The following is a 21,098-nucleotide window of genomic DNA, read 5'->3' as shown; positions in this document are numbered from 1 at the left end:
AAGGGAGGAAAAAATGAAACAAGATGAAACCAGAGAGGGAGACAAACCATAAGAGACTGTTAATCTCAGGAAACAAACTGAGGGTTGCTGGAGTGAAGGGGGGTGGGAGGGATGGGGTGGCTGGGTGATGGACACTGGGGAGGGTATGTGCTATTGTGAGCGCTGTGAATTGTGTAAGACTGATAAATCACACACCTGTACCTCTGAAACAAATAATACATTATATGTTAAAAAAAAAAAAAAAGGAAGAAGACAGTAGGAAGGGAAAAATGAAGGGGGGGCGAATCTGAGGGGGAGATGAACTGTGAGAGACTATGGACTCTGAGAAACAAACTGAGGGATTTAGAGGGTAGGGGAGTGGGGGGATGGGTTAACCCAGTGATGGGTATTAGGTAGGGCATGTATTGAATGGAGCACTGGGTGTTATACCCAAACAATGAATCATGGAACACTACATCAAAAACTAATGATGTAATATATGGTGACTAACATAACATAATAAAATTTAAAAAAAAAGCACAATTATCCCGTGGAAAATCTGCTTTCAAATAGAAAATCTCGTGGAGAAAAATGTCCAAAAAAAAAGTTCATTATAAAAACTGTTGTTTCAACAGGAAAGTGGAGATTAAATGTGTAAGAGTTTCAGACTCTCTGAGTCTTCACATCTTTATAGTGTAGGAATTTCACACTAATGGTGACTTTTATTATTATATATGTGTAGAGCTATAATACCTAAACATTGTGAAGTGTTGACTTCATACACATTTGTGCTCAAGAGCAGAATCTCTGGTACCACAAACACTCCTACTGATACAGCACTTCTTACATTTCTGTCACTATCCTCATTACTGTTAAGATAAACACGTCATGAAGTCACTCAAAGAGATGGGTTATAAACACATCTGCATTTGTTGCTCTGATTTCCATCTTATTAAAACCTAAAATATACATACTACACTGTGCACCAAAAAAGTGGTCTTTTTGTGTTTATCTCACTCTGAGATACCCATCCCTGCTGATGGTGGGAAAAAAAAAATACCTCTAAGCTTGTCAATTACAGTATCTTAGTTCCCTTCTAGTTTAAAATCATTTCTTTTGGTTTGAATAGTCTCGTTTCAGATATTATTAAGGCAACTCAAATTTCAATTCCAATCTAATTTGCTTCTTTCCTCCCACTCCCCAAGGCAACTTCTGGTTTCAAGGGTTACTTTTCTATCCTGACAGTGGCGTAGTTGAGGTCCAGGGTCCTCATACTCTTTTCTGGATCTCCATTGACCACTTGTGGGTATCTAGCTCTCGTGCCCAATAATGAAGAGCTCACTCACTGAAATTCATAGTCTGTTCCTTTGGCATGTATGAAGCTTATTGAGTATTCCACTGGGGAGTTAGCCATCACTCCCTCCTGACAAGGCCCTACATTTACTTCTATTATTATTTTATTATTATTATTATTAATCTTGTGGTAAAATGTACATATCATAAAATTTACCTTTTTAACCAAACTGTACAATCAAGTGGCATTAAGTACATTTATAACGTTGTGCAACCATCACCACTCTCTAGCTCTTGAAGTTTTTCATCATCCCAAATGGAAACCACAGACTTAATAACCATTGCCTCTCCCCCACAGTTTCTCACAACAACCAATGTATTTTTGGTCTCTATGCATAGAGAATAGACAGAATTTGTCTCTTCTGGATATTTCAGATAATAGAATCATACAACATGTGGTCTTTAGTGTCTGGTTTATTTCACTCAGCATAATATTCTCAAAGTTCATCTATACAGTTGCATGTATTAGTACTTTATTCCTTTTTTATGGCTGAATAATAGTCCATTTTATGGCTATATCACTTTTTGTTCATCCACTTCTCTCTTAATGGAAATTTGGGTTGTTTTTAACTTTTGGCTATTGTGAATAGAGCTGCTATAAATAATCATGCACAAATTTCTATTTGAAGACTTGCTTTTAATTCTTTTTTGTCTACACCAGAGAATGGAGTTGCTAGGTCATGTAGCAATTGTGTTTACCTTCTTCCACCCTTGCTGGCCAGCAGGTCCTCTCATACTCAGCCATGTGTTCACCTCACCCCTAGTTTCAACTCAGGGGACACTTTGCCTATTATTACAGAAGCTCCTGGCAGGCCTGCAAGCTTGCAACTCAGCCTTCTGGATGGGGAAAAGCACTCAGATTTCTGAATCTTTCATGTGCCACATATGCATAAATGAAACCAGCAGGATACTCTGAGGCTTATCCCTCACATCCTTTCTTCAATGCCACTTTGCCACTCCTGAGCCTTGTTGGAAGTGCTGGAAAAATGAAAAATCTACTTGAAAAGTTCTTCCTCCATCTCTCTGAGAATTTTAACAGGTAATTTTTTTTTGTCTTGTTACTCTCCTATATCAGCCACACACGCACATGCACACACACACACACACACACACACACACACCTCTAACCTGCCTGGGTGTTTCTAGTCTTCTCACCCGGTAGGTTGTTTCAGTTCTGAAGAGGACAAGACATTCCCCTCAGACTTACTATCCTTTCTTTTCCATCTCCTTCTCTCCTTCTATAACTGGAAGCACTTCCACTTCTCAACTGGTGGGGTCTTTCAGTGCATCCCATCTTATTCTTTCTCGGAGCCATAATGGCAGAAGAGCTGCAGGGCAATATGATTAAAGGGGAACATGAAAACATATCAGTTTAATATTCTTAATATTAAATTATCCTCTTCATGTCTAAAGCAGTCTGTGTAATGCAGATCATATTCCTTAATTTATTGTTTTTTTTTTTTTTACATTCACTTTTGCTTTAGGAATTCATGTACTATAGGAAAAATTGTATGTGTATTTAGACATTTCTGGAAAATAAAGATCTTTGGGAAAATTTTCACTGGGTCCACATGCCCCGTACTTACATTCTCCAGGTTATTTATTCTTCCCATGGCTTCATTCTTGATGACTCATTTGTTGTGTTCTCAGGAACTTTTACGATCATCCATTTGACTCTATTGAAGACTCAGCCCCCAAAGCTGTGCTTGAGCTCCTGTCTTATCCAAGGTTTGCAGCCACAAGCTTGTCCTGCAGTAACTCTATAACTTGGCCTGGATCCCAAAATCCAAGTATTACTTTGTTTCGAAGGTAGATAAAATGCCACCAAAAAAGGGGGGTGTGTCAAGGGCAGAGGGAGTTTCAAGAGGAAGAAACTATTAGCAACATTAAAATTTGAAAAGGCTTCAGGTAAGATGAGGAAGGAAATGTGTCTAAGTGACTAAATGAGGAAAATCTCATCAGAGCAGCAGGTAAACAGCTGATACTTCCAAAATGTTTCTTTACCCTCCACTTCTTTGTAACACTCGTTCCAGATGTAATTCATTTTGTAAAGAGTAGTTTGGTGTAGGTTTTCCTCCAAGATGATAAGCTCTATGATTACAAAGACAGAGAAAATGCTGAATACATAATTGTAGAATGAATGCAAATTCAGGACAAATTTAAAGGCACACAAATTTTTAGGTATTGAGGGTGCCAGTGGAAATTCCAGGAGTTGTGGGTTCATCATCAGCAAGCATATCATTGAATTTCTCTGATCCTCAGTTCTCTCTTCTAATAAGGGGATTAGATTTGTTGAGGATCTTTCCATGACAGGTACCTTTTTACTAAATTCAGCCTTATTTTTCATTTATGAAATGAAAAGTTTTAACTTTATCTTCTTTATAGCCATACGATGTATTCACAGCTCCAGGAGATTTATTGCCTGAAATTTAGCTTGATAGAGTGAAGATATTTAGTAGCTATCATATTTGCTTTAACTTTTTGTTTCATCTGGTTTTAAGGATTCCAACATGTTTCATTTTGCTCTCAATTTTAGGTCCCCTTCAGCCTTATTTATTTCTTTTTTTGGTTTCTGCTCACTCTTTTCCCCTTTATAGTAAGAGAAGAAACAAAAAGGGAAAACAGAGGAGGCCAAATGCTTTGGTCAGCAGTGTGATGCTTTCATGATGATCTTTTTCCAATAGGGAAGATTTTCCTCTAAGAACCACACTACCGTTTTTTTATTTCAAAACCAGATTAAGAACTCATTTGCACTAACTGAGCCCATTTTTTCACTTTAAAACCCTGTAAACAACATCAAAATTAAACACAAGCAATAACATTTTAAAAAACAGAATCATGCTCCAGATATACAATATCATTTCAAAGATAAATGATTTATAATAGTTAAGCATAGAGATTGATTTTATTTGATCATATTAGAGCATTGTGTACTGTCATCCCCATGGTTTCTTAGCTACTAGAGGAATCTAATATCCAATAGGAACCAGATTTAAGAAGCTTAAAAGCAGGATAAGTTTAATATACAATCCAGTTTTCTAGTCTCCAATATGGACATAGATGAAATCAGGCTCTGAGAGAACTCAAATGGAAGATTCCAATTCCTATTAGAGAATCAGGCAATTAGGAAAAAAATGCTTTTAAGGAAAATAGAAACCTTGAGCTGCTTTTAAATTAATTATGTGAATTGAATCAAAGAAGTTTGAGTTAAAATTATTTTTACAGCTTCAGTCTTAAGGCAGTAGAAGGTTGTACATGGGAGATCTGGATTAAAAGATAGGGAGGGGTTTGCAAAGGAAGATGTGGTCACTTTCTCCTTGTAGTCCCATAACTCTTAATTCTTTTAAGTTTTCCTACAGGGGAGCATTATTTTCCATTGTAAAAATGCCCTAAGTTCTTGCCAATAAAAAGCCCCTATATTTTATAGTCTATTGAATCAAGACTGATATATGGTGAGTAATTTACAGAGAGATGCATTGAGGCCAATCCCCAAAAGGCATGCTATCATTTCATGCAAAAGTGACTCAAGAGTAAAATGAACTCTCAGAAATGTTATCCTTTCACTGGTCAACTCCTGTTATCCTACAGCTAGGACCTAAAGTTAATGGGCTCAGAGGTGGGAGGTTACTGTTGGAGCTGTTTCTAAGTATAGGGAGTTACTTTTCTTATAAATAGTAAGAGGACATTCCGACATTTAAGTTTTTTCTTTAGGATTTTTGTCTGCATCAAAGAATTGAAGATACAACTTATATTGAAATAAAACAGTTACCAGGCGCCTGGGTGGCTCAGATGGTTAAGCGTCTGCCTTCGGCTCAGGTCATGATCCCAGGGTCCTGGGATCGAGTCCCGCATCGGGCTCTCTGCTCCTTGGGAGCCTGCTTCTCCCTCTGCCTCTCTCTCTCTGTCTCTCATGAATAAATAAATAAAAATCTTTAAAAAAAAAAGAAATAAAACAGTTACCAAAGGGAATTCTTCCCCCTCAATTTTTTATTCATGAAATATTAAGAATCCCTCTATTTTTTTCTAAAATACAGTGATGGATGCATTTTGGCAAAGTGAAAATTGAATGTAAAATGTTATGATGAATTATAAATACAGATATATTTCATTCTCTCATCTCAATACTTTGCATTAAATATGAGTGTTGTATTTCTTTCAAGTGACTGAGTTAATTTTATCTGAGAAAATAATAAAATGATCATTCATTTCAGAAAGGCCTTTTGGAAAAATTTACACTCATTTCCTTTCTGTTTTTACATATAACCCACTCTTGAAGAGCCAAGTAAATGCTTTACACATCTCATGAACCCCATCGAGTGGAAAAGAACTTAAAGCAAATATTGACATAGAGTAGTGACTTGCCACATTACCTGGTGAGGAGAAATTTAAATTAGCTTCTTGAAGGATGGATCAACAAAACCCAGTGGTTAGTGAATTCTGCATTGATCTTTGAGAAAGCTTGAACTCGAGTAGACCTTGGAAATTTTAATGAGACTGAAATGGAAAACAAGGTGAGAAGTAGTTTACGAATCATCCATGGTTATGTGAAAGGTATGTGTGTGTGTGTGTGTGTGTGTGTGTGTGTACAGATGAAAGGAATATGGGGGAACTGCAGAAATCAGAGTGTCTATCACTTATAACTTAATTTCAAAAATCCATGTAGTAAAGTAAAATAATAAAGAAGTAAAATACTCAACAAAATAAAAGATAACATGAATGTAACAAAACTGCAAACATGACATCAATACAAGATATTCAGAAGAGTCAGAAAGCTAGTTTTGCCTTCCATAGCCACTATATGTAAATGTGTAAATTTTCTCCATGTTTGAGGATCCTATAAAGAGTTCATAAAGGTGCTCTTCCTAGTAAAAGTTACCAAGGTTTCACACTTCCCTGAAGAGAACAGAATAGCTCATTGCCTTTTACTCTTCAGCCTGTTCTGTCATGCAAATCTCTTCATATTTATAAGCACAGAAGATAAATTATTGAAAGAACATTTTTTTTTTAAATCATTGGGTCAAATCATCATGTGTTTAAAATTTTTTTAACCAGTCATATTCCTGGAGGGTTTTAAGAAGTAAATTCAAGATTAAATAAAATTAAAAAGTAAATAGAGGCAAACAATAACTAACACTAAAATAAAATTAAGCTAAGATTTAGATTAGTAGAAAAACTCATACTATAGAGAAAGGCCCACAAATTTGACTCTGAATTTCTTTTCTTTTTTTTTTTTAGAGGGAGAGAGCAGGAGTGAGAGTGAGTGGGTGGGGGCGGGGCAGAGGGAGAGAGAGAATCTTAAGTAGGTTCTATGCCCAGGGTGGAGCCTGACTTGTGGCTCCATCTCATGACCCTGAAATCATGCATGACTTGAGCCAAAATTAAGAGTCAGACACTCATCTGACTGAGCCACCCAGGTGTCGCTGGTTCTGAAATTTCTTTTTTTTTTTTTTAAGATTTTATTTATTTATTTGACAGAGAGAGAGACAGCGAGAGAGGGAACACAAGCAGGGGAATGGGAGAGGGAGAAGCAGGCTTCCCCGTGGAGCAGGGAGCCCGATGCGGGGCTCAATCCCAGGACCCTGGGATCATGACCTGAGCTGAAGGCAGACGCTTAACGACTGAGCCACCCAGGCGCCCGGTTCTGAAATTTCTAATTAATAACATGAAAGTAAATATAGGACCAATTAGATGATAATTCAAAAATTTCTATTACTTCCATTAGAGGAAGGGAAGCCCAAATCTTCTCAGTACTCAGGCTAGGGAGAAGTTTCTCCCAAGGCTTAACGGGGTGCACTCTATGATATGTAGAGAATGCATCTTCAACAACATCTTGAGATGCTCCAATTTTAGTCTTTGAAAGCAATATGGAGATCATAATGGCATGGTCCTGAAAGTGTGTCTTGCATTGATGAACATACTATGTAGGATAACCTCACTGACTGGTTTTGTTTATGTGGGAGGGAATTTAAATTTACAGAAATGTATACAGATTAATGGTACTACAACAAACACCTATGTAACAAACCCTCAGTTTAATTATAGCTTAGTATTTTTGCTATGCTTGCATTATATTCTTTTAAAATGAAATAAGACATAGAGTGGAACTCTCCCCTGCCCCCACCAACTCCTCCCAAACCCATTACCACCCTCTTTCTCCAGAAGTAACCACAATTGGGATTTTGATATTCATTATTCCCACACATTAAATAAATTTAATTGTTAGTTTAATTTTAAATACATTGTATAGAAGTGTATAAATGTCAAGTGTACAGCTCAATTAATTTTTACAAAGTGAAGAGGCTCAGGCGAACACTACGCAGTTTAGGAGGAAGAACATTAGCTCCCGAGTTGCCCACTCCCACCCAAATTTGTACCGCTTAACAACCACTATCCTTTATTCTTCTCCTCAAAAACTAACCAATATTCTATCTTCTACCACCATAGATCAGTTCTGCCTGTTTTTAAACTTCATATATTATCAAACTGTATGACATCTTGTGTTTGGTTTCTTTTGCTCAAAATGATGTTTGTGATATTCATCTTGTTGTATGTGGCTTTAATTTCTTATTTTTGTTGCTCTGAAATTTTTTTATCAATATATTTTATCAGTGTACTGATATACTGGAACTGATTCACTCACTCCATTGCTGATACCATTTGCATTGTGCCTAGTCTCCAAATATTAATAATGCTGCTATGCACATAGAATTCTGTTTGGTATATATTAAAAAAAAGGATATTGTGGAATTAATAGATAATGTCAGTTTTCAAAGTGAGTCTAATAAACACTCTTAGCAACAGTGTATGAAAGTTGCCATTGTTCTGCATCCTTGTCAGTACTTGGAATTATCAGTCTTTTCATTTAGCCATTTGATGAAGATAAAGTGTTATTGTAATTTTATTTGCGTTTCCCTGATGACTAATGAGGTTCCACACTTTTCTTATATATTCATTGGCCCATTCAGGTGATTGTCTATTCAAGTGTTTTGTCCAGTATTTGATTAGGTTGTCTGTTTTTTCTTTTATTGATTTGTAGAAATTCTTTATTATATACATGAACCCTCTGATAAGTTATGTATGTTAGAAATATATTCCCTAACTTGCTTTTTTCATTCATATAATTTTCTATTTGACAAATAGAAGCTCTTAATTTTAGTGTGTACAATTTCTATTTTCCTTTATGGGTATGGCTTCTTTATATTACTTAAGAAATATTTCCCCTCCTCAAAGTCATGAAGATATTCTCTCATGTTTTTTCCAAAATCTTTCTGATGACAGATAGACTACACATAAATACATATGTCTGTGTGTGTATCTGAAAAGTACTGACAATTGGTAAATCTGGGTGAGGAGTAAATGGAAGTTATCTGTACTAAATTAAATATGTAAAATATCTGTGCATAGAAAATTTAGAAAATTTTAGAAAAATTAAAGACCAGCTTTGCTTTTCTTTTTCAACATCTTTGGGGGGCATTTTTCAGCCTACCACAGATAATAAATATTAACAAATAAATTTTCTGCATTGAGATGATCATAATATGTTCTCTATATGCTGTACATATGGTGACTTCACTTCTAGTGTTCCATGTTAAACAACCGTGCATTCCTGGAATAAGTCAGATTCTTTGTAATGTACTTCATTTATGTGGTGCAAGATTTCAGTTGCATCTATCTTAAGTAAAATTGGCCTGTATTTTTTTCTCTTTTGATATCTTAGTTGTTTTTTGTTTTGTTTTTTAGATTTTATTTATTTTAGAGAGAGAGAGAGTGGGGGGGAGGGACAGAGAGAGAGGGGGAAAAAAGCAGACTCCCTGCTGAGTGCAGAATCTGGTGCGGGGCTCAAAAGCATGACTCTGAGATCATGACCTGAACCGAAATCAAAAGTCAGATGCTTAACTGACTGAGCCATCCAGCGCCCCAGTTTTTTTTTTTTTGTTGTTGTTGTTGTTTTTTTAATTGCTATGATTTGGGCCTCAAATAATGAGTTGAAGAGTGCTTTTCTTTTTTTCTGGTTTCATTAAAGTTTCTGCTTTTGTCATTATTATTTCCTTTCTATAAATTTAATTTACTTTTTCTAACTTCTTTAAATGGGTGTTTAGCTCACAGATGTTCAGCTTTCTTTCTTTTCCGATATGCATACATTAATTAATGCTAAAAATGTCTCTCTGACATGACTTTAGTTGCAGGAGGCAAGTTTTCATATATAGTCTTTTTATTGTCATTAATTCAAAATACAGTAATATATTATACTTTTCCTTTTGATTTTTTTCTTTGACCCACAAATTCTCACCTGTCTCTTCTAAAATATGTATATACATACATACAGATTTTCTCTGTGGGTGTATTTATCCAAATTGCTAGTTTGCCATTACAAAGTGGTATTCTCTATGACTATCTTTGACTATTTCTACCTATGTATGGATCCATAAACAATGTATGCTATTTTTCTGTTTGTGTCAAATTTATATTTATATATATAAATTTATATTTATAAAAATGCCATATAAACATTAACAAAAACAAAACTGGAAGGGAATTATTAATATCTGATAAAACAGAACTTAAGGCAAGAAGAATTGAATGGAGACAGAAAATAATGAAAGAAGAAGAATTCACAAGAAATATGTAAGAATCACGAGTGTGTGTGCAACTAAAAATATAGTCTTTACCTGTATAAAGCAAAAATTGACACTAGAAGTCCCAGCCTCAGCAATCACACAAAAAAGAAATAAAAGGCATCCAAATTGGCAAAGAAAAAGTCAAACTCTCATTCTTGGCAGATGATCTGATAGTTTATGTGGAAAACCCAAAAGACTCCACCCCAAAACTGCTAGAACTCATACAGGAATTCAGTAAAGTGGCAGGATATAAAGTCAATGCACATAAATCAGTTGCATTTCTATACACCAACAACAAGACAGAAGAAAGAGAAATTAAGGAGTCGATCCCATTTACAATTGCATCCAAAACCATAAGATACCTAGGAATAAATCTAAAGAAAGAGGCAAAGAATCTGTACTCAGAAAATTATGAAATATGCATGAAAGAAATTGAGGAAGACACAAAGAAATGGAAAAACATTCCATGCTCATGGATTGGAAGAACGAATATTGTGAAAATGTCAATGCTACCTAGAGCAATCTACACATTTAATGCAATCCCTATCAAAGTACTATCCACTTTTTTCAAAGAAATGGAATAATTAATCCTAAAATTTGTATGGAACCAGAAAAGACCCCGAATAGCCAGAAGAATGTTGAAAAAGAAGAGCAAAGCTGGTGGCATCACAATTCCGGACTTCAAGCTCTATTACAAAGCTGTAATCATCAAGAAAATGTTTTCATTTTCTTTCACTCTTACAGTTTAACTGGGTATAAAATTCTAGGTCACAGTTATTGTCCTCAGCACCTTAAACATTTAACTCCACTGTCTTCTGGGGAAAAGAGAAATCTGACTGTTTAAATGCCATTTTCTGCAGAGAGTATTTTGCCTCCAGCTTTTAGGATTATTATTTAGGATTAGGATTCTTGAATATTTCAGTTCTAGCTTTATGCTTATTTTGCACACTTCTCAAACTTAACAGTTTGCTATGAACATGTTTGTCTTTCTTACCTTTTTGAAAAATCATAGCTATATCTGTTCAGATATTGTTTTTTCCCCACTCCTTTTATTCTCATATTCTGGAGCCTCTCAAATGAGCCATCCACATTTCTTACCTGCTTTTCCTTATTCTTTAGAAGTTTGGTTTGCTCTTTGTGATATATTCTTTGTGCATTATCAGTATCACTGTCAAATTCATTAATTCTCTCTTTCTCCCCAGTGTTGCTTCATCTTTAGAATTGTTTCATCTCATGGATGTTGTTTTAGTCTTAATTTTAATGGTTATATTTTTCATTTCCAGTCTGTTGTTCAGTCTGTTTCATCTCCCCTTGGGCTTATATCACTTATGTATATTTATGTTTTATAGATTCTTGCTCTTGGTAGATAGGAATTATTCTTTCATTTGAAAGTGTGTCATTGTCTTCCCTCATTCTTATATGCTATAGTTCCAGGTATAAGGCAGCATTACTTGTCTGCTCCCCCCTCTCAGCCCCAATGCCCAGCTTTATTTTTTGATGAGCAGGGTCACTCTACCCTAGCCTCTGTTTTCAGGTAATGATTCTCATTTTGGTACTAATATCTTTTTAACTTTCTATCAGTAACTGCTACATACAACCTGAATCTGGACTCATGGTTTCAGTTTTGCTTACCTATTTTCTTCTCTATTCTTTTTCTCATCTCTATGAGGATTTATCTTGGCAAGCTTTATTATGACATTTGTAATGCCTACTATTATATTTTACCTCTTATTACTATGATTTTGGAACTCTTCGTGTGGTAAAAATGTAAGCTTTGCTTTATTTTGCTTGTATTGGAAATTTGTTATTAGATCGAGTTATAACTATGCACCTATTCCAAATCTGATAGAAAGTACATTGTACCTCCAGATAAAGTAGTGGAGAATATCTCTGAGCAACTAACCAAGAATTCTTGGTAACAAAGAGATGATTTAGAATGGAAATAAGGAAACCTTATTGCCACTTAGAGTTCTGCAAGTGGAGTAAGCCAGTCTTGGAATGGTATCCATGACCCTCAAGTTATCTGTCAAATGGGATTTGTTGTAGATATAAAATGAATAAATTCTGAACACTGTGGACTCTAAAATTCTGATTTAATATCTCTTATTTCTAAAATTGTGGAATTCCATGGAATAGCAATATATTTTATAAAATAAACCTTCCTTGATCAGATGAGCTTGATTATTCTTGTTAAATAAATAACTGCTAGAATTCTCGAACTTTTAATTTGCTAATGGTTAGGAGTCTTCCTGAGTGAGCCATCCATGCAACTTTTAAAATGTTGACCTTGAAATGTAAAGTCAACATGAAACATGCAAGTGTTAATCTAGGAGCCCCCCCTCCTTTGTTTTTCAAGGAATCCTTTTTTGAGAATTGGTATTCTATGAGACAAATGTTTAAAATTCAGTGTTTGCATTTCTGTTTTTAAGTTAGAATGTGTTTTTTAGAAGATAACTTATAAACTACAACTGACCATCATCTTAATTTTGATGGAATTAACTGGGTCAAGGCATGAACTCACAGAACAACAACAATAATGAAAAATCTGCCCAGGACTTCAGCCCATTATTTAACCTCATTAGCAACTTACTCTAACACTTACAGAATTAAAGGTAAAAGGAAACTTGAATGGGACCTACCACATATTCAGGGTCAGGATCCTTAGGCTTAGAAAGAGAAAAATCAGCCAGCTAAGGAGAACAACTTCATGGGGCGATGCTAATGGGCCCTGAAGTGCTAGCCCCCGTTTTTATGGATGGCTACTCTAACCAGTTAATTAGGTTTGATGAAGCCAGGAACTCTATTTCTTAAAAGGGAACAGATGTCATTTGCCTATTTTTATCCAACATGATGGTAAGTAACCTGGACTACAAAGAGTTTTCAAATAGCACTTGTCAGCAATCTCTATAATTATAGGATTTGCGGAATGATTTTTTAAATGGAAATGTACCAGATCAAAAATATGTGTATTAGTGAATATATAGTCACAGAATCAGACACATCATACAAAGCACTAGTGAGGTGTAGTTAATGTATTTGCTTATATATCTATCCTTATATACTGAGAGTAAGCATGGTTGTATTACTTAAATTAATATTTTTATGTCATCTGCATCTTTCTTATAAGCTTTTGTCTGGCTGATCTCCTGAATTCTATAATGTACTTTCCTGGAATTTGAAATCATTTCTGAGAAGCCCACTGTTTGCTATGAAGTGAGCTCTAAGAACAAAGAGATGTTGCAACACAAGCTGAGACTTGAGTTCTTAATTCTTCCTTTAGAGATACTTCCCCTCTGGCAATTCCTCAGACATGAGAAAAAAAAAAAAAGCAAGGTCATAATATTGGAATTTTGCAACTGTTACAAGAGACCCCAGAGGTCACTGACTTAATATTTATGCTTTCTGATTGTAATCTCTAATAATTATCTCAAAGATGCTTATAGCATGTATCATTATTTCTCATGACTTCTAAATACAACAAGCAATATCCTAATTAATTAATTTCCATAATATTTATTTTCCTGGCTTTTGCATCATTTCTCTCCAGGCATCAGGAAACAGTAAAAAAAGAAGCCTCTACAGTTGTATAAAATCATTTATTTAGTTCTTGGTTGTTTGACATGCTCTTCCCACCCCTGCCTCCTTCCAAAAAAAAAGGAATTTATGTTGACTTAGGGAAGAATGGCTCCCTAGCAAGAGCAGAATTAAGTTCATACATCAAGCCCCCATGATTGGGCTCTAGTCTATCCCTCCAACTGCAACTCTCATGATTTTCTGTCTCAAAATTTATATTCTAACAACAGTTAATCTCATGGAACTGGCTCATTGTTGTTTCTTATTGCTGCATCTAACAGGAATGATCTTCCTTCCAGCCCATGATCTTCCTGTCCCTTGGCCCGGGGAACTCCTACTTTTCCTCTAAGGCTCCCTAAGCAAGACTTCACCAACCCTCTTGGATTGATAAGTGCCTTTTTTTCCTGGGCTTTCATAATATCTCATGCAAAAATTCACCTTTACAATTTCTGTAATGTATTATGTGTATATGGTTCTCCATGCTTGAAGAGAATGGCTGCATGTTGTTCTTTGTCTTACTAGTGTGTAGCACAGTTGGTGTGCAATTAGTGTTTACTGGGCTCCTGAGTGCCATGTGTGATAATTATACATTAAAATATTTTGGAGTTGGGTAGGTAAACCCCATGAAAATAAGGATTAAAAAAAAGCTGCATAAAGTAATGAAGAAGGTTTGAAGGATTGAAGATAGAAATTTCTGAGACTTTGGTGTGGGATAATTGCTCTCTTGCATCAATGAGGTATTGAAGTGTTCTATATAAATGAATTTATCATATATGACACAGTGGACAAGTTACCTGCTAAGTGGGATTAGGTAGTTGGCTCTATTTTTGTGTTCTTTACACCAAACTGCATTGCTTTCATGGTTTTCAGCTATATTCCACATCTCAAATATAAGTTCTTTTTGCTTGCATGTATTTTCGGGGTATGCCCTGCTACACAATTTCTCTGGCTTACACATTGGTTTGGAAAGTGGATGTGCTATAAGGATAAATTAAATTCTGAATATCGTAGTGGAAATTGACCAACAATAGATTTTGCAAACTTACCATTTGCTCTGAGTTGACCTTAGGAATATGCCAGATTTCAGGCTCTCTGCTCTAAGCCCCTTCAAGGCAGGGACTGAATTTTATTAGTCTTAGCCTTATTAAGCTGTTCTCAGCATAAATGTTCAATGACGGATATGCTCATCCAACATTTCATGCATCAAAGAATAATTTGTTAAATATTATTACAATGATCTCTATATTTATTTTCTGACTCAGAAGTTCCAAATGTTTTCAATAAGCATATTTATAGATATAAAATGTTTTGCTGCTGATAGTATTTTATTCAAAGATAAAAGCTATGTTCACCCAAATTAATTACAGAAAGCCAAGAAAGTCAATTGGGGCTTTAAAAAATTCTCTTGCTTCCTTTCCAAACCCTTTGATATTAAAATATCATGCCATCTATAATCATAATTCTTAATCCACCAACTGAAAACATCAGTCTTTTAGTAGGCCCAAGTGGGAAGCTCCTCTGGAGGTGAAAGGGGGTTGGAGGATAGAGTTGGGGCAAGAATATAAACCAGATCTCCAGTCTAGAAGTCTCTCCAAACTCTATATCTTAGTCCTTACTTCTTACTTCACTTTTCTACTTAGATGTCTAATTGTTGTTTAAATTTTACCATATCCAAAATGAAATGCTTCTTTTTCCCCACTTCAGTAACTTCTGATCCTGTAATCTTCCCCCAGCTCATCAGCAACAGCTCCATTGGTCTATTTGGCCAAAATCTTTACTCTTTCTTTATCCCCATCTTCTCTCAAACCCATTTTGAAACCATCAGCAAGCCCTGCAGCATCTGCCTTCAAATCAAATGAAAATCTGGCTCTTCTTTATTCCTCTATAGCCACCGTTCTTATCCAAGCCACCCAAATCACTCTCCTGGACCACTGCAGTGGCTCCAGGTAAGTTTCCTTGCTTCACTTTTCCCTTGACTCTCTGTTCTTCATGCAGCATCCTTTCAAAATGGAAGTCAAATCATGTCAAGTCTCTCCTCAAAACCTCTAATAGTTTTCCACCTCACTCAGAATAAAGTTAGAAGTTTTTACCATAGTGTAGCACCCACTCCTGGATCCCATCTTCTACCATGTCACTCTGGTCTTCTTTCTGTTCCCCAAGTGTAATACGTCAACACCTTCCTCTGGGCTTTTGCATTTCTTTTCCCTCTTCTGGAATGCTGTTCTCCAGATGGCTCCCTATTTCACTCCCTAATTTGCCTCATGTCTCAGATGTTATTGCATTATTGAGGTTTTCTCTAACCAATCTACCTAAAATAACAACCCTTCACCTCCTTCACTCCCTGCCACCTTTACACTACTTTTTAAAATTTCCTTTTATTACCTGTCATACAATATATTTACCTGCTTTTTAAATTTTCACTTTATATTTCCCTCCTCCAGAATATATATTCCATTTGGCAATGCTTTATTTTATTTTATTTTATTTTTTATTTTATTTATTTATTTTTTTGCTCAGTGCTCTGTCCTTATGTCTAGGTTAGTGTCAGACACATGGTGGATGCCCAGTAAATACTTATTGGCCAAAGGAATGAGCTTGTAAATGGTTAACAAAAAAGAATGTTGTCATGAACTCACTTTCCCTTTCCACAAACCCATGATGAGAGTGGGTCAGGAATTTTAGTTCCGTGGTAGAAAAAGAAAAGTCAAGACCTCAAAGAGTGTCTTAGGACTTTTGTGGTCACAGGTCACAAAGACCCCAAAAATCTAGAAAAACAATAGAAAACACTCCAGCACTAAGACATAGGGTGTCTCATAGAATCAGAGGGGAGGTGTGCAGCCAAATCTCAGGTAAGATCTAAATGAAGACTGTAGGATAGGAATGCTGCCAAGATGACTTTCCCTCCTTCCCTATGTTAGGTTAAGAAGCATTAAGATTCCGTCTTCCTTTCCTTATTTGTTCTTCTCTTCCTTTCTACCATGTTATTTTCTTCCTGCAGATCAGCTTTTCCTGCTTTCCTCACATGGCAGAAAGAAGCTTTTCACAGCTTACCTCTTATCAACTCTGCTGGGGGAGAAAATCTGATGGATAAAATTCAATTAGCTATGGGTAAGGAGTATGCAGACAAGACAGGCATGGCTTCCCAGAGAAGTGGGAATTATTTTGAGCTGGGCAGATACCCTTAAAACTATCTACTAAAAAAGTAGGAAAGATATTTTCCCCAAGTAAGACATCTAAGAAGGGGCAGAGCTGGGCTTGACTGGAGTCTTCTATTCTATATCTTGGGCTTCTTAAATTTCCCCACACGGATGCTTTAGTCAGTTACCTGTGAAGGCTTTATATCCCGTTGCTGACTATAAGCAAGAGCAGTTAGCTTTAGAGAAAGGATAAAATAAAATTAAAAGGGCTTAGGGGAAGAAAAAAATCAGCATATAAAGAGGGGGACTTTGATGTACTGAGAACTCAATCCCAACTGCCATGCTGCTGGAAAGATGGCTGCCACAGCCAGACAGTCTGCTCAGACTGCTTACTCATATCCGTGGTACCGGAGAGTTTGGGGCTAGGGAAGTATGTGCTTCATACGTGGTTCCAGAGATTGTGCCCAGCGGAGCATCAAGGGCATAGATCTGGCATAATTCCACCACTGGTGAGCATAGGCCTGCTCTGTAAAATATTTATTTTGTCAAATTTATTTCTACTTCATTCCTTTCTGAAAAAGGAATGGAGGTAGCTCAGGGCTGCTATTGGTTTATAAAAAATGTAATTTACTTTACTTTCTGCCCACAGTTAATTTAACCCCATTGTGTCCTTGCCCCAAGTTCATGGAAATGTGACTTCACTAGGGAAGAATCCATGTAAAGATTGTACATTATACTTTAATGTCCGAAAGGTGGATGAGTTGACATTGTATAATGGAGAGTGTTATCACCCTTTTACTAAGAGATGTAATAGTAGAACAGTCTTGACTGTGGAACTGCCATAATAATGCTATGTTCATTTTTTATTGATGATGGATAAAAATTCTCATAATACTGAAGCACAGTAACTTGCTGGAATATAGCTTCAGGCTGCCCCTGGGGCAGACTTTATTTATGCATTCCTACTTTCACTATTTGTAATGATAATGATGATAATAATATTAATATTACTAATAATAAATATTAGGACTTTCTGAATTACAACAGGAACTCGAAGTTTCAGCTATTTCCCCCTCGACCTATCCTGCTGAATCTTCTTTTAAAGATGTAATGCACGAAAAACCATTATAACCCTCACCATTGTTCTGGTTGTTAATAGACCTATGCTAGCAATTTGGAACAGAAAGTGAAATCTGCCCACTCCGGGTTTTGCTGGTTTTGCAACTATTATTGTAGGCTTTTTAAAAATTATTAATTTATAAAGTGCCTTGAGCCTTACAGAATATAAGCAACTGAGCAGGCTTGGCAAATAAAGTTACATAGATCGCTATTAGGTTAGTAGCACAAACCACCGTGACCCTACGATGGCTCAATATAGTAGCTTCGGGAGAACAGGCACAACCAGGAATTTTCAAAACTTAAAAAAGAAAGTACAGGACGCCTGGGTGGCTCAGTTGGTTGAGCGACTGCCTTCGGCTCAGGTCATGATCCTGGAGTCCCGGGATCGAGTCCTGCATCGGGCTCCCTGCTTGGCGGGGAGTCTGCTTCTCCCTCTGACCCTCCCCCCTCTCATGTGCTCTCTCTCATTCTCTCTTTCTCAAATAAATAAATAAAATCTTTAAAAAAAAATAAAAAAAAAGAAAGTACATTTCAAAATAAGTTTACTTGTCTGAATATTTATAATAGGGGTGTCAAATGGAAATTAATGAAGATTCCAAAGAATCCGGAAAAAAAATACAATCAGGTTGGGATCATGTATAAAATTCTTGTATACTTAGATATTTTGATGTCTCTAGATTTCTTCATGAGAGAATCAAAATATAGTCAGCATGAAAAGGACAACGCATAATTGACAGCATGCTTTCCTGAACTGGGCTTACCCAGACGGAAAACTCAACCCTGGATTTCTTGTTGGAATGCTGATGAGGATGCCGTTCAAAACACTGTGCACCAAGTAACTTTGACAAGCATGATAGGAGAAATTCCTGTCTGATCTTAGCACCAAAAACAGTGTACTTCCTCTGAGTAATGGGTTTGTTTTTCTCTAATGGGCCCTCAGAACTGTGTAACTGACCAAGCTTCCATTGAGAGAGAGCCAATTTCTCATGTACAGTCTTCTCATGGCAATGTGTGTGTCCTTCTAGGATGTGTTTTGTTATCATTTCTGAATCCATCTTATGTTCCCATAAGTTTTTATCATATATTATAAGTATAATATATCATATTATAGTTAGTTAGCTTTATACATCCCGTTAGGTGTCTTACCTAAATCCTTACTGGAAAAAATGTGAGGGGTTAGGGAGGAAAGCGTAAGGAAGAAAATTGAAAAATTGTTAGAATTTTTCAAATTCTAAAATTGTTAGAACTTAGACATAAATATAATCTTCTAATGACAAATTACAAATTCTAATTTTTCTATATTTGCAAAAGAGATAACTAAATTCCTCTTAAGAGATCCATATCCCTAATGTTAAGTAGCTTTAACAGTAAATAGTTTTAATTTGTATCATGTTCATGCGTGTAACCATATTAATCCACGTTGACTATCACCTCAGAGTTTAATACTATGAGATCCTTGTTAGCTTTCTCAGTCTCTGTTTCAATTTATTCATCTATAACATGGTGGTAATTGCACATACCTTGAACAAATCTTAACCTTCTTGCACCTCAGTTTTCTCATCTGCCAAATGGGTATAAAATAGTACCTATATTACAAGTAGGTTGTGAAGATTAAACAAGCAGGCATATCTAACACATTTAGGAAAATTCTCTGCACAGTATAAATGTAATTATATTATTATTATTCCTTATATGTTTATTTTACAAAGGTTTTATAAATACCCAACATTAATTTCCCCAACTTAAGGGCTGGAAATACAGGTTTACTAAAACCAGTACTGTAGTAGGTTTCTTAATTGGGCTGAAAATTACCATTAAAAAAATTACGTGGTCTGCCATTGCCTCCATGGGATTCTTTGTTCGTATTGATCCTAAGTACCACAAAAATTAACTGCTGTAGAGCAGTAGTTCTTAACCAGGTGATTTTGCACTCCCTCACTCCCAGGGACATTTGGTGATGTCTAGAGTTATTTTTGGTTGTCACAACTGGGGAGGAGTGTGCTAATGACATCTAGTGAATAGAGGGCAGAGAGGCTACCAAACATTCTACAATGCACAGGATAGGCCCTGCAACAAAGAATGCTCTAGCCCCATTTATACCCTGGTTGAAAAATCCTGATGTAGAGTTTCATGACCAAAAGGGGAGTAACAGAAGGAATTGTCATAAAGCTGTTGGAAATCAAAATCTTTTTTACTCAGTTACTACTGTTTCTGTATATTTTTAAATTTTGGTTTCCACTTTTGTCAGAAGCTTAATAAATATGGTTAAAAAAAAAAAGGAAATATGACATCATATAGTTTAAAGAGTCCCAGAGACTGCCATTACCCACCTGCCTCTTAATTCACAAATAATTCTATTTTCAAAAAACCACCTAGACCCAAATTAAGAATCTCAAAAAGATTCATTAAAGTCTACATCTAACATACATCCTAGAGAAACTCTTGTGCAAATGAGTCTGTAGAGCCGTGCAGAACAACATCATTGGTAATGGTGAAATGATAGACACAATCTAAATATCCATGGGAAAAAAGTGAGTGGAAAATAAATTTAAAAGTAAATAAACTATATATTTGTATCAAGTGGATAGAGGTCAAACATAATTTGAGTGAAAAAACAGGTTGTTCAAGTGATCCAGATGAAGTGGTTCCAAGGTGCCATCAGTCAAATCCCACAAAGTGAGAGATACGACACTTGTACAATTAACCAGGTCTGGTCCAGAAGGGGAACAGGGTATGTACGTGTCTAAATATGTTTAATTAGTCCACCTTTGCTGGAGGACTCGAAAAATTATTTTTAGAGGGGCTCAAACCTGCAGCCAGTATCTTTTTTCAAGGCTTGTTGCTCCTTCTATCTCCATCTCTTCCATCCCCAAGATGACAAGATGGTAGCTTCCATGTCACATATTGCATCCATGCCTCAGATATGAATCTGAATATATCCCTTTACCAAGAAAACAATGGTTTTCCTAGAAACCTCACTTTCTAACCTTCTGTATAATACTTTTTTTTTTATTTGCATACATTTATTTATTTATTTATTTATTTATTTTTTATTCTTATGTTAATCCCCATACATTACATCATTAGTTCTAGATGAAGTGTTCCATGATTCATTGTTTATGCATAACACCCAGTGCTCCATGCGGAACGTGCCCTCCTCAATACCCACCATCAGGCCAACCCATCCTCCCACCCCCTCCCCCCAGAACCCTCAGTTTGTTTTTCAGAGTCCATCGTCTCTCATGGTTCGTCCACCCCTCCGATTTCCCCCGCTTCATTCTTCCCCTCCCGCTACCTTCTTCTTCTTCTTTTTTTTTTC

The 21,098-nt window shown here is 36.1% G+C and overlaps 1 pseudogene; it reads right to left on the bottom strand.

The window, feature by feature from the left end:
- The window catches only part of LOC102745046 (ATP synthase peripheral stalk subunit F6, mitochondrial pseudogene), a 107,071-nt pseudogene that overhangs the window by 37,721 nt on the left and 48,252 nt on the right, over positions 1 to 21,098 (bottom strand).

Source organism: Leptonychotes weddellii, chromosome 6, assembly GCF_054177405.1.
Source record: "Leptonychotes weddellii isolate Sample4059 chromosome 6, ASM5417740v2, whole genome shotgun sequence".
In the NCBI taxonomy this organism is placed as follows: Eukaryota; Metazoa; Chordata; class Mammalia; order Carnivora; family Phocidae; genus Leptonychotes; species Leptonychotes weddellii.
Note: the sequence above shows the minus strand (reverse complement) of the source record. Positions and strands in the feature narration are given on the sequence as shown.